Below are 26397 nucleotides of genomic sequence, written 5' to 3' on the forward strand. Positions count from 1 at the left end.
AGATAGGGGCCTCACAGAACTGTTTTGCCCAGGGACCCAAAATGCTGTTAAGATGGCTCTGTCTACATACATGTAATCACAGTAAATGCAATAATGTGCGGTATACCATATTGATATTTGTGTTTAAACTTACTTTTATATATTTAACTGATCAATCTGTCTGGATGAATTTACATGAAACCATGGGAGTGATTCTTATTGGTTTGCCAAAGTAAGTAAGTTTAATTTATATAGCACACTTTCTCCAACAGGACTCAAGGCATTTAAAAGCAAACTCCTTCTTTAATGGACAAAACCATGTGCACTGCAGGTGGGGCAGATGTAACATGTGCAGGGAGAGTTACATTTGGGTGAGTTTTCTATGTGCAGAGTAAATACAATCTGATTTATTTTTACACTGCAATATGGATTTCACTTTGAACACACCCCACCCAAAGGTAAAGGTGGCCATACATCAGAAAGATATTGTACCCAATCATACAATCTGAATTGATTGTAAGATGGATTGTATGCAGATTGTGTACACAATCATACAATCATGCAGCAGATGGATTGTATGACTGATTGCATGATGGATTGTATGCAGATTGTGTGCACATCTTGTGTACACAATCATGCAGCAGATGGATTGTATGACTGATTGTATGATGGATCGTGAGTAGATTGTGTGTCCAAAAACCACCAAGGACTGGCGGGGATTTCAAGGAAAATTGTACACAATCATGAGCGCAATCGATCTTAAGATCGATCTTTCTGATGTATGGCCAGCTTAACTCTCTCTGCACATGTTACATCTGCCCCACCTGCAGTGCACATGGTTTTGTCCATTAAAGAAGGAGTTTGGTTTTGCAAACCAACTAGAATCACCCCCGTGTCCTGGAGACGTCCTCTTGGTATGCAGATTTCCCATGTACATATGATCTTGGAGCTATATATAATATATTAGAGATTAGAGGATATCTTTGTACAGTAGAACAATCTGTCACAATGACTTTATCAATGTAGGAAGTGATATTCTTAGAGTTCTTCAAATAAAATGAGTTATATTAGTTTTTACTTCAAAGTGCCAAATACTTTCTACAAATTATGCTGAATGACAATGTGAGCTAGAAAGCCCAATTTCTACCCAATGAAAGAGAGCGGTGTTTAAAATACTTTTTTGGGGAATATATAAATATTAAATAGAATATGTAATAGCATATATTGTGTATTTTGTAGGGTATGTAGCTTTTTTCTCTCACAGCAATGAACAATTTCAAGTTCTGAGGACCAATTTACTTTGTGGGTAGTCCTAGTTTTGAGAATTATGGTTTTTAGTAAGAATTACTGCCATCTCCTTGTAAGTTTGTTACAGTATAGTGGCTTCCCTATTGCTTGTGATAGGATGAGTAACCAATTTGCATGACATTTTGAGGCATATGACACATACAGCTGTGACACTGTAAGCCTAGTTTAGAGTGTTCTTGTAGGTCTGGCTATGCAGTCAGAGAACCTACCATTTTCTGATAATGTGTCTGTTATGGCAACTTTGAGTACTATTGAAATGATGCAGACATATGCCTCTCTGCACAGTTCACAATAGACAGAGCCTAGTCAAGCATTGATATATAGACTCCAATGCCAGTGACATCTGCTACAGCATTTCCCACTGGCTAAAAGAGGCTTTATATGCATATTGTGTACACAATTTGTGTATTCAATTGTGTATTCAATGATGGTTCCTAATTCCATGTAATACTTTTTCATTGCTGTTCCAGATAATGAAGCATGATTGTATGTTAAGTGGGTACAAACAATGCACTCAGGGCCTGATTCAGGCTTGATTTCTGATTAGCGAATTTGCAAATATGACAGGAAGCACGCATTTGGGCATGGAAATTAGCTGTTTTCTGGGAGTGTCAGAAAAAGGCCCGATCAGCCTGTCTCTTTCAAAGAGTTGTGTAAGGGTCAAACTTACTCCCATGTGCACAGACTGGAAAATTAATTTGATGAGTTGTGTATGGATTTGGAAGTGGATAGCGAATAACGATCCATTCGCAATTCTTTTGCAAATGTACAGTGGGCGGGCTTGGCGGCAGCTATGTACCTGCAGTCATTTGCAACTATACAGATCACGAATAAGGTCTGAATCAGGCCCTTAGAACAAGAATACTTGGGGACAGCTAGCAAAAGTAACACCTTAAAGAATGTTGTGAGGGTCATACACAGGCTGTAAATACCATGGGATTTGTGGCCTCTCTTGCATCTGCTCATTCCCAATAATTTTCTAGAGCAATGTCAATATGGCTATAGAACTTGAGACTAAGTAGTTATGTATTCTATAAAATATGTAGAATAGCTGCAGTCATCATCAGTGCAAACACATACAGTAGTTATGTAACAAAGGGGCAGATGTATTAAGCCTGGTGAAGAGATAAACTGGAGATAAAGTGGGAGGAGATAACGCACCAGCCAATCAGATCCCAACTGTCATATTTCAAACACAGCTGATTGGCTGGTGCGTTATCTCTTCCATGTTATCTCCACTTTATCTCCAGTTTATCTCTTCTCCAGGCTTAATACATCTGCCCCAAAGTGCTTTGTTGCACCCTTTTTTTAGCACTGCTTTGAAATGTTATATTATACCAAACTGTTGATGTTAAACTGGAGTCTTTATTTCTGACATAGACAAAATGGTATCTCACTGCTGCCAACTATTTGTCAAGGACATGCCTCTCACTTGAAAGTGCTTGACTGACAATGATAATGTAAGGGTTACTCAAGAAATCACATTCATTCTCACACGATCCTATAGATAAAAATCTGCTGGATTACTCCACTAAACACTTGCTGACACTCTCGCATCACTACTATTATCAATGTCAAAAGGAGCCTTACTCACAATTGTGCACAGGCAGTTCACTCATCTGCTAGTAGAAATGTGCATCTTAGCACTCAGTGTTTCTACTTTACTGTTTAACATTAAAAGGTTAACATAGAACTCAATCATTACTCTCAGTAGAATTGGGTCTCAACACAATCAGCTATCAATAAATCACACTGACACAAAGCGTTTGTCAAAGTTTCACAATGTAAACCCTTTTATCAAGGAGTCATTCATTTCATAAGAGTTTCTTCAGTTACATATATATATATATATATATATATATATATATATATATATATATACATATATATAGAAGATGAAAAAAGAGAGGGCACTCACCACTTGTTGAATAAAACGTGAAAAAAGTATTATTAACGCTCACATGACAGGGCTAATGTTTCGGTCTTATCCAAGACCTTTGTCAAAGCCAAGAGTAATGTAGAGGAGGTCCTTCCACCATGAACACCTGAGGTGTTCACGTTTTATTCAACAAGTGGTGAGTGCCCTCTCTTTTTTCATCTTCTGTTATTTGGATTGTATATCCTTGGAGTGACCACCACCCTGGTGACTCAAGTTGCTATAGGTGCGGAACTCAAAGAAATTTACATATACAGTATATATATATATATATATATGTCAAAGTTCATATGATACTACTATGACAAGAACCCTCCATTTTTCCTTTTTATATGTGGATAACACTGTACTTGAGTCATAATGGATGGAGCTTCACGGAGATCTGCTCTATGAGAAATAGATAGCTTAACTAGAGTCTTTGAGCATGCCCATTACTTTGTGGCACGTATATATATATATATATATATATATATATATTCACAAATTGAGCAATTATATAACTAAAGGTGCCCATACACGTTACAATTATTGTATCCAATATTGGATACAATATTTCATCTCATCGCATCTCGGTTTTGCAATAAGATGAGATGAGATGAGATCTAGTACAAAAAGTATGTGCTGCACATACTTTTTGTACTAGATTTCATCTCATCTTATCGCAAAACCGAGATGCGATGAGATGTGATATTGTATCCAATATTGGATACAATAATTGTAACGTGTATGGGCACCTTTATGCGCATGAGTACTGAACGCATTGGGCATGTGCAAGGGGAAATAGCAACTAAAAATGCTTATTAATCATAAATGCAATATGGCTGGCCTTAACTGACAAGAAGACTTCTTTTGGGAGTGGAAACTTGCTATTTGCTGGGTGTGTTTGAAAAAACACAGGCAGGCCCAGGCATGTTTGAGGAGGCTCTGTGACGTCAGCGCTGACCACTTCCAGCCTTTCCCAGTTACTGATTAGTCGACTCAGACCTACTCACATTTGCAAATATGGCAAAGTCGCTTCAATGTTTTGGGAATTGCATATGGATTTGTGAGTTTCGCAATTCAATCGTAATTTTTATGAGGGGTATTTTTTCTTTCTGTCTGGACCTTCTCTTTGCAGTCTGCTGCGAGTTTCTTTGATTAACGATCCATTCTGAATTAGGATCTTGATCAGAGAAGTTAAAAAACGTCAGATACCAGAGGACTAATTATAAAGAAAATTAGGCAGGATTATGTATAAACATTGGACAGCACTTTTATAAATAATTTTTTTTCGCTGTATTTTTTAATAATAGCATACACATTTCAGTGACTATTTTAGATTGCTTACTGTAGTAATTAGTCAGTGATTAAAATAGGACTTAGATTTTGTTTCAAATGTTTAATGTGGTTCTTTAGAACTATGCAAACAAGGCACAGTTAATCCATAAATATCAGTGAAACATCTGACACTAATTTATACAGGTTCACTTATGTTTTAATTAGTTACTATTGATTTGGCAATAAGAGTCCATTAAACAAATAACACTGTAAAATGACATCTTGACATTAAGGTTTATTAGCACATTACAGGGAGTTCATAAAAAGAGTTTTTCAGAGTCTAGGAATTACAAACAATGAAAAGTTTATCATTTGTTAAATAAAACTAGTTTTATACCATGCTTGTTGCTGTGCTTTATTTTATATGTAAATCTTTAGGCAGTGGCATAGCTAGTGTAAGACAGCCCCCGCTGCCGCTTGGGGGAGTGGGGGCAGCATGGGCGCCAGTGCCAGCACCCGCCCGGCACTGCTGCTACCTAGGGGTAGTGCGGAACATAAGGGTTGTGACCGGACAGTGCTAAATAGAGAGCGCTGTCTGGGAGTCGGAGGTTGTGTCAGCTAGCATTGTCATGTGATATGGGCACATGACACTGTTGGTAGGAGAGTGATAGGCTGAAAAAAATCACATGGCGCATATGTGTCACTGTCAGTTATGACAGTGGTAAACAATAGTTCTCATGGGTCTGCAAGCATTGACAGTGACACATATGCGCCATGTGATTTTTTCAGCCTATCACACTCCTACCAACAGTGTCATGTGCCCATATCACATGAAAATGCTAGCTGACACAACCTCCGGGGGGGGCGCAACAAATTTTTTGGCAGGGGGGAGCAAAATTTATAGTTACGCCACTGTCTTTAAGACACAGAAATCTATGTATGGTTTTATGGGTCTTAGTAAAATAATGCTCTAAGAAACATTTTAGGGGAAACTAAAAATAAAATCATGTAAACTCAATATCAGCTTCAAGTCTTTTGTTTTATTTTGTAGTTGATAGGACAATTGAATATGACCATAAAAACTACTTAGGGGAAATTACATTGCTAAAGTTAAACTCTCCCTCAAAATTCAATATTTTATTTTTGCTGGGTCTACACAATGGGGGGGATTTAGCTGCACAGAGTTTTCCCCTCAGTCGCAGGGTTTTCCTATTCAATTAGAGGATTTGTATAGAAAATAGTACATGTTTTATCTTGCACATCTAGAGCAGTGGTTCCCAACCTGGGGTACTCTGCATACCAGTTGGGGGTACTTGAAAATAATATTGGTAATGGCGGAAGATGGAAAAAAAGTATTTTGATGGCAGAAGAAGACCCATTGCCATGGAGAAGAACCATGTTTTGTCACTTACGGTTCTGTCTTCAGCATCATCAGCATCATCAGTGTCTCCTGGTGCTTTTGCCTGACCAGCAATCCACGGGGAGCTTCCCATGCTGCCCTCAGACATCAGCAATCATCTGCCCTGTGCTGACACAGGTGGAGGAAGCAGTGGCATTAATCCTACAGGTGTTAGTGGGAACCCTGGAGACAATACACAAACAGCGGCCAGACATGGAAGGGCACGATTCCTGTCTGCTACACCTTAATATAAGGACATGCATAAGGATACGCAAACCGCTCACTTCCACTCCACTCCTAAGTACTGTCTATATTTCAAATTGAGAGGGGGTACTCTTCAATAAAAAGCTTAATCAAGGGGTACGGGAGAGAAAAAAGGTTGGGAACCACTGATCTAGAGTAAGTTCAATTATTATTTTAAAGAAAAATTATTGGGATTTGTACTAGCACACTTGCAGAATCCCCCTTAAAGACAAATTAAGTATTGGAAAGTTTCCATTTAACTTAATAAATATTCACCTTCTGAAGTGATGACTTCTCCAGTGTTGTCATACAGACTCTGGCAGCACTGGTAAATGTAATGTATGTGTGTGTGAGTGAGTATGAGTAAAGCTGGGTACACACACACAAATAAGTTAAGTTACTTTTTTTACTAGGGAGCCTGAAAACATAATTTGGTTATATACTGTAGGCTATTCGGATGGTAATATCATTAGATGATCAGAGGATGTTCTCAATATTGCCTTCAAGTGTACCAGACTAAGGACTGTGTGAATACTACGATACTTCTTTACTTCATATGAAATGCAAATGTATTATAAATAGATTGCATTTAGTGCAAGCCTATGTTATTGCTTGCTCCCATCTATTTCTAGTTTGAGTATTGGCTGCTTTTCCTCCTCTGTTCTTTATTGCCTATTCAAGCATTTGTAACTTTTAAAAGAACAGTATGACTCTTTGAGTACCCCAATGCTGTATATAGATATCCTACAGTAGCTTTGTTAGCTATTGCATCCACCCCATGCCAGCTCAGATCCTACACTAGTATTAAATACAGTATACAGGTGGAGCCGGCCTCTTCCTTGCAGGGGCTGGCGAAAGTATCACCAGCCCCCGCCAGTGGGCGCGCATGCACGAGACGCTCGCACGCCGTAACAAAGGAGCTTGCCCTGTGTCCCTGCTGCCTCCCCCGCCGTTGCCACCGGTCCCATTCGCCGCCCTGACCCCCCCCTCTAACCCTGCCCGTCTCCCTGAAGCGGAGATGAGCAGGGACCCGCAGCACTGCCGTCGAGAGACTGGGACGCGCATGCGTGTGAGACGTACGCGCATCCCAGTTCAGTGTAGCCCTTGTCCGCCGGCGCTCGCCAGAGGGGAGGCTCTGGCGAGCCCCGGCCAAGGATGACAGGGGCTCCATCTGTATGTACCTGTTTAATCAATTAAGTCTAAACTATAGTATCAGCATTGCCCTTTTAAATATCATGCAAAAACAAAATCAGAAGTGTTGCGTTTTACAACCCAATACTTTGTAAATAAAACCCTATATCTTTCTCATTATTGTTACAATGGGCTGAAGCTTTTTTAGTGGGAAAAGAGCTGTAGTTGTTTCTATTTTAATATTACTATTTTTATTATTTTCCATGTACTGTATATTACTGTGTATTTTTTATTTTATTTAGCTTTAAAATAATAGGAAAAGGCTTGGAACTGAAGGAAGGAAAAAGTAAATTCCACTACTGACCTACAGTACATTAATGCTCTATCACTATAAGCATATCTTCTGATATATTGATATTGATTGATCTGGGATACTTTCTTATGTCTAGTAATTCAAAAAAATCAGAACTGCCATAAAATTGCAAAAAAAATACATTTTTGAAAAAGGGAACTGCTCATATAATTCGAAATGATGAACATTCCCTTAAGTATGTTTCAGCTTCAGTTGCTTTCATAATGTCTTATGTTTTGGTCCAAAAGTCTTTAGAAGAGTGAGTATAATAAGTATTAGTCTTGTGGACTTATGAAGGTCAGGAGAATGGCATGAAATGATCACTAATCTTCTCTGGCAATACACTGTTCTTTCGTTTACAAAATGTTAGCCTGTGCTGACATTTTCAACGGACTGTTGCTTGCAATATGTGAAATTGTATTTAGGAATCGCACCTGTTTTTTTTTTCCAGTCATATAATTTATGTAGATGTGTTCTAAACATATACAGTACTGTTATCTAAAAGAAGTATGGAACTCTGCAACAGGTGTTCGTCAACTCTAATTATATACAATAGGCTGAAAAAGTTTTATATACCATATATACTCGAGTATAAGCCTACTTTTTCAGAACATTTTTTATGCTGAAAAAGCCAGACTCGGCTAATATTCGAGTGAGGGTCCCACTTGAGTCAATAAAGTTTTCCCAGTTTTTTGTTGTAAAATTAGGTGCCTTGGCTTATATACGGGTCGACTTATACTCGAGTATATACGGTATATAAAAAAATATTTATATTTATACAATTAATGGAAGGGTTACAAAAAGAAAGAAACCCGGGGAGCTGCAGGAGAGCTAGCGGTCCGTGGAAGCAGGGAGCAGTCCGAGGGGGAGCGGCAGGAGCAGGCTGGGAGTGGGGACCGGTCCGGGGAGCGGCACGAGATGTAGCGGCAGGCAGGGAGCGGGGACCATGGCACAGATGCAGAGCAGAGACCGGGGGCGCGGCTGGAGAATAGAAAGAAATCCTATTCAAAAGACTGGGCAGCCGCTGATTGGCTGGGAACTCAGCCAATCAGTGGTCGCCCAGTCTTCTGAATAGAATGGTTTCTATTCTCCCGCTGTGGGGACCGCAGAGCAGCAGGAGAATAGAAACCATCCTATTCAAAAGACTGGGCGGCCGCTGATTGGCTGAGTTCCCAGCCAATCAGCGGCCGCCCAGTCTTTTGAATAGGATTTCTTTCTATTCTCCCACCGCACCCCCGGTCTCTGCTCTGCATCTGCGCCGCAGTCCCCGCTCCCTGCCTGCCGCTACATCTTGTGCCACTCCACCGGACCGGTCCCCACTCCCAGCCTGCTCCTGCCAGTACTACCTCAGATGGCTGGACATGATTTATCTTATGTGCAGACCGTCCGACATCCGGATTTGATCCGATGCGCACGGGACCGCGCATCGGATGAGATCAGATGTCATACCCTACGCAATTTGGCCAATTTCACCCGATTTCTCTGCCTAATCCTCCAGAATCGGGTCAAATCGGGGTCAAATTGCGTAGTGTATGGGGGCCTTTTCTGTTCATTTTATTGTGACTATGGATACCCATTTCAAACACAGTTAAAGTGTCATACCATTTGAATTATTCCTGTGTGTTCTAACAATACACACTTTACCAATCCACCTGTTGTAGCCTGATGTACTGTACAACAACTCTGCCATAACTGGAGGATTGTACTGTACCTTTTGTAGCAAGGCCATAGGGAGATTGTCTGTGGCCCTAACCATGGAGGTGTAGCCATGCCCCCCTTAAAATTGACATTCACAATTTATTATTTAGGTGGTGCATTGCAGTGAGTGACATGTACAGTGGAGTGATGTGCACCCCTTAGCCAGGGTCAGAACCAATGTGGTGTTTATGAATAGACAGAGTATACGGTACTTATGTATTAGCCGGGCGCCCACTAAGCAAATAGCTTAGTGGGTGATTCTGCGTAAGAAAATTGCATCGCATCGCATGCATTTTTGTAAATTGTTCACTGCTCTCTGGCCTTGGATGGTGCGATGAGAACGCATTTGATTGCATCGCACCTCCCGCAAAATCGCATGTGATCGCATGGAAGTGTGATGCGATCGCATGCGATCACATGCAATGCGATCTCATTTGCGGGAGGTGCGATGTGATCCCATGCGATGTGATCTCATTGCACCGCCCAAGGCCAGAGAGCAGTGAATAAATTACATAGGAAAATCGCATCGCATGCAAAAAATCGCATGCAATGAAATGAGATTTTACTACGGTGCCGTACGTATGTAAATTGGTCTAAAACATAAGTACCGAGTAGACACCTGCACTCAGCTTCCAAATGACAGATAAGAAGAGAGCAGGGGAAGTGTGTGAATCCAGGACCCTTCAAAAAGCAATTAATCCTTACCCAACCTGCATCACTGTTCTCTCTGCAAGTCAAAGACCACATACCAACAAATCCAGTGAATCTGCTTGTAAAGATGCAGACACTGGATTTAGCATGCACACAAAACAAAAGGTGACATTCTTATGTTTCGAGGAATGCAAAAATGTCTACAGAATGTCGATCATGCTGTGGGGTCCAGGTCACTGCATCTGAGGTTGCAGTAACATTGCAGCACATGTGCACTGTGGATCTGGTGCATTCAACTTCCTGAAACCATTGGCAATTTCATACCAAGAGACAGATTTCTTAACATTATTTGTACTAAAATAATGTGAAAGGGGGAATGTTCACACCCCTTACATGTTGTTTTAGTTTCATTTAATGTATTAAAGAGATTCTGAAACTTTTTAAGTAATTGAAAATATGTGTTGGCTGAATCAATTAAAAAGAAACTGTAAAAAATATCTGGGACAGCCCTGTTATAATAATGAGACCCTGAGACATTGTTAAAATCCGCTCAGCCAGAGCCGGTTTCAGTGATCAGACATACAGTATGTGTCCGATAAGTCTACAGGCTGATCACCCTTTTTAATTCTACCATTTTTGTCTGTTATGCCCCTATCACACAGAAAATTAAATTCTCAGGTAATGCAGTTTCACACGGGAATTTCATGAAATAAACAGGTAATTTTTTCTGTTTTAAAGGGTCAATCTGGATCTTAAACTCCGGGTCTCTAACCAGGGTCGGGGAACTAGTGGTTTAAGATCCGGGTTGACCCTTTCACAAAGGAGAAAATCCTGTGTAATCGAGCAAATTACCTGGTCTAAATTTTAAACCCAGAGATTTGCTCTCCTGTGTGAAGGGGGTCTGACAGTGAGCTGCCGAATAACCCGGCGCTTTAATGTAAAAGTGTATTTATACTATAAAACTGTATTTCATATTATGAAACCCTGTGCCTGATTTTATTTAAGTAATTGTGCCTCCAGTTGGTGGTCCATGACTAAATCAAATGATTTATATCTAAAGTGAGGAAAAATCAGTGCCGGTTGCTGACAATCATGAAACATGTGAGCAATTGTGTGCACAACTTTACGCCAACACATTGCTGAAGCTAATGATGACAGGTAGGCATAATTTAATTTAACATATTTTTCCCCAAATTTCTTCTAATACTCTAGGGTGCCATGATTCAAGTCTAGTGTTGGCACAATTTTAATGATGAGAGCAAGTAAACTGCTTGTTTTCTTTTGTTTATTGTTTTCATTTGAACATTTTCTTTACATGTGTACTCAGCAGGGGTCTCCCTCCACTTCAACAGATAAGCCATATTACATACTCTGCAGGGGACATTAGACTAATGAATTATGGGTTTAATTTACTTTCTTTACTGATTGCAAAGGATAGTAAATTATCAAAATATATTGGCGTTTCAGATGGCTACAAACAAGCATATTTAACCATGCATTTCAGACTTTAGTTCTGGAAATTGCTTTTAAAAATTCATTGTAATCTTGTAGGATTATTTTAAGCAATTTTTAAAGGCCTAATGATTGCTGTCATGGCTTCCTATCAAAATAAATATATTATCCAAATTGTTATTTATATACTGTATACATCCAATTACAGTACAATCATATAGTGATTTCAAATGAAAATGTTAAAATGTCTATTGTGAAAGAGCCACCTGTTGATAACAGAGATGATTATCAAAAAGTTGGTGTATGCAGTTTATAAATGCTAGACTATATTGCTGAGTCTTATTAAACTAAGCATGGAAACAAAGGGTGAAATTCTATAGGATGAGAGATTCAGAAAGAAAGAGATTTGGTAAGAAATCTCCAGTTTTTTAAAGTGGCAATCATGTACGCTGCAAAACCAGTTTGATTTTGCAGTGTAAATGATTGCCACTTTTAAAAACAAACAAACAGAGATTTCTTACCAAATCTCTCAATTTCTGAATCTCTCATCCTATTAAATTTAACCATAAGAGTCCTATTCAGACCTGTTCGTTCAGGTCCGAATTCAGCCCTTGTCCTGATGCTGGGGGTTTGTGCATGTGCAAATCTCTGGAGCTTTTTTTTTTTAAAATAGTTTTTCCTCCTTGAGCAGATGTGTAAGCATAAACTACAGCTTGAATTTTAGTGGGGGGATATGCTCGGCGGGGAGCATGCATTCAGTCGAGTGGCATTTACCTGCTAGGCAGCTAATATACGCTGCCTAGCAAGGAGGTCTGAATTGGGCCTAAAGTCTTCCATTTTCCTTTTTTTCTGCGGCCTTCTTAAACCATGTAAAAATAAAAAGCTTAAAGTGGTTACTGCGATTAAATGTGTTTTTAAAAATATGGGAACTGTGTTTACTTCCTTTCACCTTTTATACAAATAATTCAAATAATAGGGCATTTACAATGGCGTAAATTTACTAAGAATTGTGTTAAGCCTGAGGTTAACCACGATCAGCATTTCTGAGTTACAGAAGTATTTCAACATCTCAAACACTCCAATGTGCTATAAGTGGTCTTTGATAAAATGGTGTTTGTTAATAATGTAAACTATGTTTTCTCAACCATATTTTTTATGAAAACACACAAACACTCCTGGAAACTTCATGCTTCTGCTATTCTTCATGTTTGAAAAATACAGGCAAACACACGAGCCATTTCTGATATCTTTTTCATTGGTTGAAGCTGTCACATGTGCCAGTGGCATGCCACAGCCTTATAAATAGGCCTCAAACTGTCTGTACCTTGAGGGTTTCATATGTGGAGGTGAGAGGAGGCGAGTATTGTGTCTTGTGATCTTTTTGGTATCATTTATTTAAAGTCTTTTTCCTGCCTTTTTTTTTTTACTTATTGCCAGTGTTTCTTTGTGTGTGATGTAGGGAGAGCACGATATTGAACTATGTAGGTTTTCATAGTGGGGGAGTGTGCTTATCTGGCTTTATTTTTAGTGTTCTGTGTTATTTGGAAGTTAGGTGGATGTCAAGGGCAGAGGCCAGTCAGTTGGAGAATATATAGTAACCCATAATCCCCAGGTCAATGATGGGGACAGTGAGTACCTTCCCAGGCAGTACACCAAGAGGAAGACTGAGCACAATATGAACTGAGGCGAATGTGACTCTTGTGTAGGAAGTCACAAAGCACCACCATCCTCTCTTTGGCTGTGACACTGCCTGTGTCTCCAATCAATAAATGGAAACTATCTGGGAGAAGTTTTGCAGCAAACATTTGTGAGAGGCTTGTGTGTAGAAGTGAGGACACCAGCAAGAAGTGTCAGATAGACATCTTATGCCAGGTGAAAAGCAAGTTTTCAAAGGAAACAAAGCTGGCCAATCGGGATTGATATGAAATCCCGGCGGTCTGAATCTCGGCGTTCAAAATCCTGATGCCGGAATTCCGACTGCCAAAATCCCGACAAGGGGGGATGTGGATGTCCCCCCCTTGCGGGCTCACTGCGCTCGCCACGCAGCGGGCCCGGTGCCTCGCTACACTCGGCACACTGATTTATTCTCCCTCTATGGGTGTCGTGGGACACCCACGGAGGGAGAAAGTGTCGGGATTTCGGCGGTCGGGATTTCAGAGGTCGGGATTCCGGCATCGGGGTTTTGAACGCCGGGATTCCAACCGCCGGGATTTGAACTGCATCCCGGGCAGTCTATCTCCATTGTCCAGTTGGATTATCTGGAATACAAGGAGCCACGGAAGATCCCATCACTCCAGAGGTGAAGCAGCATGCAAATACAATTGTATGTAAATTTCCTAATTTCAATGATATCTAAAGAGATTACTTTGGAGTTTGGCTGTTGTATTTATTTCTATTTGAATTTGTAGGTGGAAGATAAAATGTCTGTCAGTCTGGCAGGCATTTTATCTCATCGTGTATGCCCAGCAATGCTAACACATCAATTTTGGATATTAATATTTATTTCTGTTTAAAACACTTTTTTTAATCAAAAGTGAAACTAGAAAAACTGTCTACATGAAGTACTTTATTCTGATATAACATGTAAATATAAAATGAAACAAAACCCCCCCTGCATTTTACAGCTGCAGACCTGGAAGTCTAATGGATAGTTAAAATTACAGTGACATACTGTAGATGAAACCTGAAATTTCATTAATCTGTTTAATAACATGACACAAAACCATTGACTAGGAAAAATGTGTAATTATTGTACACATTTTTTTTTGTTTCTTTCTAGGTAGCCATGTCTTTTTTTGGCTCTGTGTATTTATATAAATAGTTTTTTTTATGGGTTTTTTTTTTTGTCCAACATTAGTTTTGTGCCCTTAAATTATGTTAATTTATTATGGTAAATCATGTGACATGTTCTGTGAAGTTCTGTGATATGTTGGCAATACTGTAATATAACAATAATTAAAGGTGTAAATTTAATAAATCTTCAAAAACAGAAAAGTGGTGCAGTTGCCCATATCAACCAATCAGCTTCTGTCTATCATCTAGAATGTAAAAGATTACTTGAAAGTGATGTGTTGCTATGGGAAACTCCACCACTTATTTTTAGATGTAAAACTAGCCCTTTATGCCACACTGAGCTAAAGATGATTGTGCTCAAAAACCTTATCAGTGCTGTTAAATATAGTTGGTTTCCACACTGAAGTGTTAATTTGAATAATAATTGTTTTTTATATAAACATAAATGATATAAAACTCATTTAAATGGACCTCCATATTTCAATATTTACATGGAATGTTATTTAAATAGTTCCAATTAGTGTTCCAAACAGGTATACTCTTAAGGTGGCCATACATCAGAAAGACCAGTCTTATGGTGTGCACACACGGGGGCGATTTTTGCTAATATCGTGGGTCAATATGGTCGCTGAGCAACCATATTGCTCGCAATGGGAGCGCGCTCCTGTTTTTTCCCCGTAGTGATTGCTGGTCGCAGGAACATGGTCCTGCGACCAGCTGATTTCCACTGCCAGGCTCCCCTGGCAGTTTTTTTCATCTCGACCATCTCTGGTCGCTGATGCAAACGGGATACTGAGCGATATATTACCGAGCGATATATTGCCCCGTGTGTACACAGCTTTATAATCATGATTTTGTCCAATTTCCCTTCAACTCCCTGGCAGTCCTTGGTGGTTTTTGGACACACAATGTACTCACAATCTGTCATACAAAGAAGCCGCAGGACTGTTTCTTTATATCCCGTGAAAGGTGTCTCCAGCCTGGAAGCCAGGACCACAGCTACAGTAGCCGGTGGGGAGTCAGACTGCACACTCATTCATTCCACCGCCGATCACTGAAGGAAGCATAAGGACGGGCAGAGAAGGTGTGGATTAACCCTTCCTACCCTGCTGTAACCATACGGGATGGACTGTTTTCTAAACAATTACTGGACTTTTTGTGAGTGACTCTTTTTTTTTCAAATGCATTTTTTAATCGCAGGATTGTTCTCTTAAAATACAGTTCATATATAGAAATACATTTCTTTCAATATTACTACAAACATCAGACTGTGCCTGTTCTAACATCTAACCCTAAGCACCTGCGTCATATTATTTCCAAACCCCTCTTTTTTCCACTATTATTGTTTTGCTGGCTGATTGAACCGGCTGGAAAATTATTCAGGCTGCTGGGAGAAAGACGCATTTGATTAAATTTACACACCACACCATATCTTGAATTTGAAGATATGACTGTCCATCTCTTACTGGGCCAAGGTCAACTTGGTTTCCATCTCCAACTATGTCTCACATGTCTACAATGTTATCCTCAGTTCTGTAGGACACAGGTCGGCTGCAGTGCTCCTGGTCTTTCAGGGTCTCCAACACTGACATTCTGCAAAACCACTCAAACACAGTGGTTTAGGATGGTGCTTCCTCCCCAAAATCAGATCAGTCAGTAAAAACTCTCCTGAAGATAACTCTTGTAGTTGTAGAAGTTCTAGACTACCCAGTGGTCTCTGTTGAGCTCAATAATGAGTTATGAAAGGAGTGTGCAGTGCTGCTTATATATGTTTCTGTGCCTTGAAATTTCACAAAAACTTAAATCAGAGATTACATTTCACAACCAGACACTTAGAATGTTTCTACTTTACCTATGTACTGCACATCTAAAAATGTATTGTGCACCCCTCATAGTGTTTTACTAGAGTGACTCTCTCTGCCAGTGAAAGTCGTGATGAACTTATTTGCCAATTACAATCAAATGAACACAATGCAAACGTGGTACATATACTACTGTATATTTAGTTCTCATATTTACAAATAATTTCTATAGTGATGAAACTTAGTGCTATTTTAATGTTTTATTTGAAATAAGGTTAAAATGTTTCTTGTAGTATACAAAAATAAAAAAGAGATCAGGTAAAGTGAAGAATAAAAAATGTCAAGGTTTGTCATATTCAGGAAGTTCAATGGTTTTAGATGGCTATTCTGAAGCATGGCCAAAATAAATTCTACTTCCCTTTTTGTGAATTTACCGATGTAATCATGACATACTGTAATATAGAACACTGGGATACACTAAGCTCACCCACTTCCTGGGGGAACCATATAAACATACATGATAATAGATATGTTTATATATACTCAGTGGTTTCCTCCTGCACTATACAATTGGCACTGCAGCTGCTTCTGTGCCCAACTGCTGCAAAGTAAAATTACAAATAATTTAAAGAAATCCATATGCTTGTACTTAATGCCTTTTAATGGCAATAATCAGTGGACCGTTTTATCGGTGTGACACATACAACAAAAAGTGTGTAGTATTTGTTTTTTTGGATAAAGTCTGTATACAAATGTGTCCTCATACTTTACATCAATCATCCACAGTATACCCCACACTGCACAAGACACCTGGTGTGACTGAGTGCCCCTGGGAGTTGTAGCATACCGTTAGAATTTTATTTTTTGCATCTTAGGTGTGACTTTAACCACAATTAGATTTAAACACGTAAAAAGTTGCAAATGAAACACAAATGTCATAAGAAAAAGCTGTATCATAGCACTCTGTATATAGAGTCAGACTGATTTGTACACAGATGTACAAATGATGCACATTAATTTAAGCACTGTAGTTTCATTGCTTCCAGTTGTAATAGTTTGAGAAAGAAACTCTATACAGAACCAAGCATACAGAGTAGGCCGGTTTGGTGAAATTGAATTTAAAATGTATACACACATGTATTTTATCAGCTTATACTTTAGGGTTGATGGATTTCATTATATTTATAGAAGTTTGAAGGGCCCTTGAGTTTCTATGTGTAATACACATTCAACATAATGATGAGATATTTCTAGAAGATAATTACTCTTATGTTACAGGAAATGTGTTAATGAACATAATGTGTGAAGAAGTAGGTTATCCCATTGGAAAAATAAATTAAAATCAATTGAGGAAAAGCAGTAAAATCTATAAAAAATAGAAGAAAATTATATTTTGTAGAACCTTACTATTTGTATACATTTTGATTTGTTGAAGTTATAGACATGTGCACGTAATGACATTCATAGTTAAGTAAAATTATTTATAACTGCATAGTGCTTGAGAGAAAAAGAAATCAAGACATTACTCTGGTTTTTCTTTCTTTCTGTAACCAGCTATGGTAGTAGAAATATACAGTGCAGTACTTCATATCCGCATTGCAGTCGCCTACGGCAAAGAAAGGTTAAATAAAATATTCTGTTCTTTTATGTACTTTAAAGGGTATGCTAATCTTTCAAACAGGCTCATAATCATTTCTCTGGCAACAGAGAAAAAATTCCACTAATCCAATATACAAGTTTTATAAGCCTTTACTGCACAGCGCTACTGTCATTTGGTTGTACCTTTTCTCTCAAAGTCCTCAAAACAAGATATGTTTCATTTTGGATGCATTTTAACATTTCAAACACTTTGGCACAATGTTTCACCTGGAAAACATTGATAAACATAACCAAGTTGAAGGGCATTGTATTTAAAATACACCATTAACAAGATTTGTAATCCTCAATGGGAAGAGCAAACTTACTCTTGGATGCAATTCAAGCTGCTTATTCATAATAACAAATTAAGATGGTGAGAAATTGTCAAAATGTGGTTAACAATTTTAGAAAAAAAATGTCCAAATACTTAATTTACAAGAAAAACAATGAAAAATATATAGAAAAGAAAATGAACAATTTAGTTTGAACTTTATGGTTTGCAGAAATCCAATTTGAAACTGAAAAGCTCATCTTACTAAGGGCAGGATGCACGAACATGAAAATGTGGTAAAAATGCCTTAATGATTTTTTTTACTGCATTTTCGTATATGCTTTAATGCCCCTCCGCCGTTGCAGTGCTGCGGAGGGAATTGTCATTTTTTTGCTGGCGATACACTGTAGAATCTTATGGGCTTTTCTCTGCAGCACTGTGTGAGGGATCCATCACGGATCCCTCCAAGAACCGGAAATTCAGGGACTTCCCCACATCGCAAGGGATAGCTCTTATCACGAGAGCTGTCCCTTATGTTTCTAACCGCATATGTTAGTGCACATGTGATTAGTAAGAAATTGAATGCGGTAGCCGGCGGAGACAGGTGACAGATGTTAGTACACCTTAAGGGTCACATTTACAGTCTGTCATTCCCTGGTTAGGTCATATTTGCAGTCTGTCATTAATTAGATATGTCATATTGCATACGTAGTCAGTCATCCCTTAGATATGTCATATTTTAAGTCTGTCATTCTTTACTGTACATACAATACAGTATATCATATATGCAGTCTGTCATTCCTTAGATATGTTATATTTACTGTCTGACATTTCTAACATGTGTCATACTGTATTTGCAGTCTGTCATTCCTTATGGATTGGCAAAATTAATTTTTATGTCAGAACATGCTTCTTGATCATGAATATGTATTCAAACATTCTGAATACAGAAATGGTCTTCTACACGCTGATGATCTTATAAATTTTAACAATATCTGAGACTACAACGGGAATTTCTTCTATAGAACTTTAACACAGTACAGTTAAGTAGGGGTACCAAGTACGTATCATTATAGTACTTACAATGTTCTAATACTTTTCTTAAATTGCAGCATACACTTTATGGTTTCACATGGAAATAGTTTCACTCCCTCAAAGAAATGTATACTTAACAGTAAAGTAACCTAGGAAAACCTCATATTACATGAGCTACCACTTCAAATGCCCCATATTAGGAACATTCACTCTATATATTTTTTGGGAAATCATTATTTTACTCTTGATCAAAATCATGATTACCAGCTTTCGGTTCTGACAACAGTTAAGAATTAAACTATAATACAACACTACACTATACTATATTTTGCCTAGAAAGCCAGGAATGTCCACATCATGTTGGTCAGATGTTGACACTAATGGATTTTTGTTATATTCCACAACTTCTGCAATAAAGTCTGCACTAGGTTGTACATCTGAGTCTTTAACCCGTTCAAGTCCAATGTCTAGTCAGGCTCAACAGCCTTAGCGCTCGTAGCAGATCCAACGTTGAGCCACTTTAAAATAAGAACAATAACATTGTTCAACATTCAGTGTAGACCATTTTTTTTTATAAAAATAAAAATACAATTAATTTAAACCAGACTGTTTGAATTGCAAAAAAACAATTTGTTCTGTAAAAGGTTAAGCTGTCTGTTCACATTAATCAGACACGGCAAGTCTTAGTTTGTTGTTAGAGATGAGAGACTCCCACCACAAAATTCACAATCATCCAAATGCATTTATGTATTGTATCTGTGAGTTAAAACTACTTTTTGTTGCAAAAAGCACCCGTCTATAAAAAATGAATTCACTCTCAGAACCATCTTTTCAACTCTTTGATGTGATTGATAATAAAGAGGTACGATAGGTAGCACAAGATTGTTTTGTTTGGTTGCATTCTCTTCAAGCTTTCATTTTCCATACTCCTATTTTGTAAGCTCCACTGAACTTATGTATTTGTTATGTTATAAAGGGAAAATATTCATAGTCACCACCTGTTCTGATATAATTTCAAATGATAAATACATCTAAAAGGTTTGGTGAACATTTATTATTGTAATTGGAATAAATAATGGTGCTTAAGTTACCATACATTGTGGTATTTCTTAGAAAACAAAATAGTATTTAAAATCTGTATGACAATATCCTTATGAAATGTCAATAAAAAAATAGATAAATAAAAATCACTCGCAATCTGTATCATGCGGTTTCTACCAAATAAAAATTAACAAGCCATTATATCCCAATATAGTTAATAACTTGCTATTCAGTTATTCAGTTAGTACAAAAGATGTAAGACCTGAATAAATACATGAATGTGTACAATGGGAACAGAGAAATGTACAGTAGCAGTGCAGTAGGTAAAAAAGTGTTTATACAAAGCCTACAGTGGATAAATAACATGCTTATACCGTGTTCTCACTGCCAGTGAGAAATACACAGATTTTACCCGGGGACTGCAGGGACGGAACCCCGTTCCCACTGTAAGGCAAATTCCCGGGTGAAGAAGTTCTACCCGGTAATTTGCCTTTTAACACGTTTTTTTATGCAGTGAGAACGGGTCAACCCGTGTCTGCATACCCGGATCTCAAACACGGGTGAAAAGAAGGGTTTTACCCGTGTATGAAATCCGGTTATGGTTATCACGTTCACACTGGAAAAAAAACCCTGTGTTAAAAGGCAAATTTCCGGGTCGAAATGCTAGACTCTGGAATTTGCTTGCAGTGAGAACCGGGTATTATTTAGGTCTTCATACTATTATAATACATTTATAGGTATTCTTATTATTATTATTATTATTATTATTAATAATAATATGATTATTATTATTAGATTAATATGACTGCAAATTAATAATATACATGTATTTATGGATAGAGGGTTCTATTTTTATCTTGCTGATAGATATATATATATATATATAATTTATTAAAGTCCAGAATGGAGCAGCACTTCCTCGACAATAGGTTACCAGTGGGGTGCCATCCAAAACCCAGCAGGGTTAATGTAGACGTCCATACGGCGGCACTCACCCAAAAGACTCAAACACAGGCAGTGTTTCTCAACGTTTCGAACCTTTTAATAACGGTTCTTCATCCTGATGAAGAACCGTTATTAAAAGGTTCGAAACGTTGAGAAACACTGCCTGTGTTTGAGTCTTTTGGGTGAGTGCCGCCGTATGGACGTCTATAATTTATTATACATTAAATATGCTTGATGATTTTGCAGTGTTAAATAATGAATGCAAATAGGGTAATAATCTCCCATAAAAATGGCTTTTTAAGTAAAGGTTTAGAAATGTTTCAGAAGAGGTCTGTATTCTGTTACCTTTATAACAGTTTTATCAATTCTAAGTTGTTCTTGAATTTCATTTTAATGAGTGCAATATAAATGGCAAAATAATTATAACCAGTCCAAGCAAGTAAAAAAAAAGTCATCAACAAAAAGATTGACATAATTTACAATTACACATAAGTTCTAGCATCCAGATGTATAGCATGTCAGCAGGGGTGTAACTAGATGTTTGTAAGGGCCCCTATTTAGCAACTGATGGTGATAAATGCATGTAAAACATATTACTTAGATGGTAAAGATGGGCCCCCTTCAGCTCTGGGCCCCATAGCAGCTGCACCCCTTGCACCAATGGTAGTTACGCCCTTGCATGTCAGCCAATAAGACACTAGTTCTGTCATTATACTGTATCTGCAAACTGAATTATCAAATTATTTCAAAGTTTTCAATAAGCCATTAACCATACTGCACCAGCATATATCTCTTTACTTATCACAAAATATCTCCCATCTCGGCCACCCGCTCTGCACAAGATTTGCATCTCTCTTCTGCACGGATCACCAGCTCCCATTCACTATTACAGGACTTTCATTGGGCAGCTCCTACCCTATGGAATACTCTTCTGTGCACAATAAGTCTCTCTACTAGCCTCCAAACCTTCAAGTGTTCCCTGAAAACTCACCTCTTCAGGCAAGCCTAGCATATTTAAGTACCACATGCATAACCCTCTGAGGCACTTATGTATTATATAGCTTGCCTTCTGGACTTGCAACTTGGTGGGACTGCTATGCTATTACTGGTGCCTGTCCTTGTGTTTCCCTCCTATGTCCCTATAGACTGTAAGCTTGCAGCAGGGCCCTCATACCTCCAAATCTGTCTGTTACCCAGTTTTTTTTATCACTGTCTACAGTTGTAAAGCGCAATGGAATCTGCTGCGCTATATAAGAAACTGTAAATAAATAAATAGCCAATTGCATAATGGCTTTATGATTAATTTGGGTATCATATTGCCCACTGCTATTTTTGTTTTCATGATGTTTTGTGGTTACTTTTTATTAAAAAGACCTGCTTAGCCCGAAAGCACACAGGTTCAGTGATATCTGAATATTATATTTGTAGGTAGTTTTAATGCCATGCCAGATGAATAACTATAAGAGCTTGGGGCCTTATTCAGAGTTTGACTTATGATTAGTCATTTGCATTAGAGGTTGAGGCAATCAACCATGTTGTAATTCAGATGTGAATGCTGTTGCATTGTGCATCACAAAGTACCAATCATTGGTACTTTTGTGCATGTGCAGGACCCCTTTAGAACTTGTGCAAATTTTTCCTGCCATGACGGTTGCACTATAGTGTCAGGCTGTCAATGATTGACAGTCTTATGCCATGTGGGGGTGGCAGCAGCCTCCATTTTACTAATGGGAATGTCATTAGTGCTATTGATACTGCTTCTATATAAGCATCAGCAAAATCACCCCCATTCCAAACTAAATAAAGACCAATCTGCATTCCTGGGTGGTGACTAGGATGTGGGGTATGAAAAGGTGGTCTCGTTGTGAATGCATCTGCAGATACATAGCCAGAGAGGCCATGTTTATTTGAATTTAAGGTGAAACCACTGAGCAGCCCAACATGTCGCAAATTGCAGTGGTGCAAAGTGATGTTGCTGCAATGACTGAGTACAAATGCGTGTCTTAGTTCTTGTACTCAGTGGCATACTGGTGTATAAAGGATATGCTGACATTTTTATAGCTTTGCATATGTTATAGCTCCTTATTTTCTGATGGTGTCTTTTATTGTGGGAGCCCTTAGTCACAAATTTTTATCAATATATGTAGAGCATTGTTTCCAGTTTTAACCTTTTATCGGTAATGTAATAAAACACATTCTGAGACTCCTGTTGATCAATCCAGACCTTAAAAAAGCTAAAAATTATTTAATGAAATTCAATCATTTTGATTCTCTAAAATGTGTCAGTAAGCATTGCCTTCCTAGGGTTACCCTGAGGACCAGTTTCACAGCCATCATATCAATACAACAGCTACAGAAAAACAAAATATTATTACATTATTATTTATCCTTTTGGTTGCTAGCTCGTGTAATTTCTTTGGCTTATATAATAGTATAAAATGCACAATAGCATATTAAAAACCTCAGGGCATGTAATTGTATTAGCATTCCAAAATGCTGTGCTCTCTATGTGATTATAGAAGCAAGGTCTTGGCAGTCTGGTCTTGACTCCTCAAGCTATCTTACTTTATTGCATTGATGCGTCTGGCCTTGCACCTTTCCCACAGTAGGATCATACAGTATTTCTATGCTTCTGTTTGTTTATTTATACTTTATTCCAGTTTATTAAGAATGATTTCTGTCTGTTAGGTGACCTGAGCCTAAATATTACAGAAAGCGTTGCACATTTGCCACAGGTTGCTTATTTATTCATTCATTCCAGTCTCTATCTAGGGGAGAATTAAATGGAAAGTAAATAAAGCTAATTCTTCTTTACTTCATACTTAACACTTTTACCACTGTGATTTGTGTAGGCCCTGTGGTGAGCCTATGTTAGCAATTTATGCAGTACCCACCCAAATCATACCTTTTTTGTTTCAGAAGGCTTAAAATCTATATAATATACAGCATACAGTATGTTTTCTTATTCCCCTTGAAATGCATAAAAGTATAAAATATGTAAGAATAATATTGTAGACCAAAAGGGCATACTATAAAGTAGACAAAGTCTAGAACTCAAATGAGCATAACAATGGGTTCACTGGCATCACTAGACCGCACCTGGATCTCAGCCTCAAAAGGGGTGACATTAAAGTGCCGGCTCTTCTGCAGTGACAGCAGCCAGGTGCTGTAGAGTGATACTCTCCTGCAGCACTCGACTCCTATCACAGGTATAGAGTTGGTACTGTAATCTTGGAGGATGTTGGACATGCCTTTGGGTATTAGGACGTGGCCTTGCAAAGAGCCCCAATTTCATTTCAATTAGGACATACCCCCTCTTAGGGTATGGCCCGATTTGCCTAATTACCCCAAAAAAATAAGTAAAGTGCCCCGCCCCAAGAATGTATCTATTATTATTTATGCAGTAATGGGGGTTATGGTCAGTTGATTATAGGTGATCACAAGATAATCGCTAAGGGGTTTATTTATTAAGATGGTATATTGCTGTGGGCATCCAATCAGAATCTACATTCTTATTTATTTTGCACCTTCTAGAAGATAATAGAGATGATCTAATTGGTTGCCTATAGCAATAGCTCATCTTCAATAGAACTCTCATCTTAGTAAATAAACCCATAATGCTCTGTTTTTTGTTAAACCCATGTTTCAAATGTGGATGTCCCTGAGTTTCTTGAAGCAAGGATGGGCTGTAAATGGACTTAATAATATTTGTAGTGTAGGGGTTTACACTACATGCTATTTCCACATTCTGCACACTTTACTGTTATACTATACATCCCTCATTTACACAACATCCACCAAAGAATTGGGGTTATCATTGTACTGTCTATTACTGCGTCCAACAGCTTAAGTTGTTTGAGGGGGGACTCACTGACATGGCTTTATTGCCCCTTATTAAACTGATTCTTAGGTATACTGTATGCCGAGGATAAGAATCAGTTGTCCTTACCAGTAAAAGGGTTAATACTGGTGGGTTTTTTAGAACCTGTCTGACTCTGAAGCAGTACCCTATAATGTAACTCAGTATAACAGTCACTTTGCATCTCCCAAGGGTAATAGCAAAAAAATTGGTGGGGCAGTATATGGAAGGTTTACAAAAGGGTGCAACGTGAAATCTCTGCAAAGCACTATATTTTACTAATAATGCAGCATGGTGATACTATATCAAATTGAAGTTATCTAGCAGTAATAGCAGTAATAATAACTAACCGCAACAACAAATTATGATCTGTAAAGAAAGGACATTGTTTTAGAATAAGCATTCCATATTACTTAGAAACTTTTATGGCAATGTCTTTGTAAATATGTTTCTTTAATATTAGTTCATATTTAAATCTGCTTTGTGTGCTTATTTGTGGCATCATAGAAGCAGATTTTCTTTTTAATCTTAGTTGTTATATGGATGTTTTAGTTTTAAAAGACCAATATTGCCATCTAGAAGTCATTACTTTCACAGCAAGCTCATTAGATTAGTCTTGCCAAATTTCCCTAAAGTGAAAATTCACAATTCCCACTTGATAAAGCTGGCAAAAAGTTTTGTTGAAATGCCAAGAACTGGAAATCTACATCTGTCACCAAAGAGGCAGAACCATACAGCTCATGTTTTGTCACTTGTTTAGAGAGAAAATCAATGCCTTACCTTATTACAACAATTGTGCTGTCTGTAAATGTTCTCAAAGATGGAACTTGCAATTGTACAGTAGTTCACATGTCTATTTGGCTCCTGTTATTTACAGAACTGTGAACAAAAAGTATTGCTCAGTTCTATGAAATGTGACAATCCAAGTGCATCCAATTATCAAATATTTTCTCTATATTTAAATAACTTTAATGTTTTTTATCGATTTATTGTTAACGGGAATATTTAAAATAATTTTAATGACTAGAGCTGGTAGAATAAAAGTACTTAAAACTGCATGTAAAGGAATTTTAATGTGTAAACATTTTAAATGGCTATTTGATCAGATTTATATGCATAATTGTTGCTCATACTTTATGTCATTTTAGCATTATTTTGGGATGTAGAATGGAAGAAACCACATATAAAAATATGAAACCTATTTAAATACTCACTTCTGTGGGGGTATTTAATCCGGGATTCCGAGTGTTGGAACATCCCGAAAGTCGGAATCCCAGGCTATTTTCTGAACCATGAGTAAAGGGCCCCATACATCAGCAATTAATTGTGACAATTTTCAGATATGGAGATGATTGCCACAATTAATTTTAGATGTGTGGGCTCCCCCTTTTGGCAATCCCATTCAAAATCGCCAATCGATTGCTTAATCAGATTTTTAAACATGCTTAATAATCTAGTATTATCTGCAGATCTTTTTTATATGTGTGGGCATTCCCAATTCGTCTTCTTCATCTATTTACATTATGAACAGCTGAAATGACAATCGATTGGACAATTTCCAGATATGAAGATGCAATCTTTAGATGGAAAATAAATCTGTAATGTGT

The 26397-nt window shown here is 38.0% G+C and overlaps 1 protein-coding gene across 2 annotated transcripts in view; it reads left to right on the plus strand.

Annotated features, from left to right (window-relative positions):
• CSMD1 (CUB and Sushi multiple domains 1) overlaps nt 1-26397 on the plus strand; it is a 1658539-nt gene that overhangs the window by 434535 nt on the left and 1197607 nt on the right. The gene's annotated exons all lie outside the window — the stretch shown is intronic.

Source organism: Crinia signifera, chromosome 3 (genome assembly GCF_055691185.1).
Source record: "Crinia signifera chromosome 3, ASM5569118v1, whole genome shotgun sequence".
In the NCBI taxonomy this organism is placed as follows: domain Eukaryota; kingdom Metazoa; phylum Chordata; class Amphibia; order Anura; family Myobatrachidae; genus Crinia; species Crinia signifera.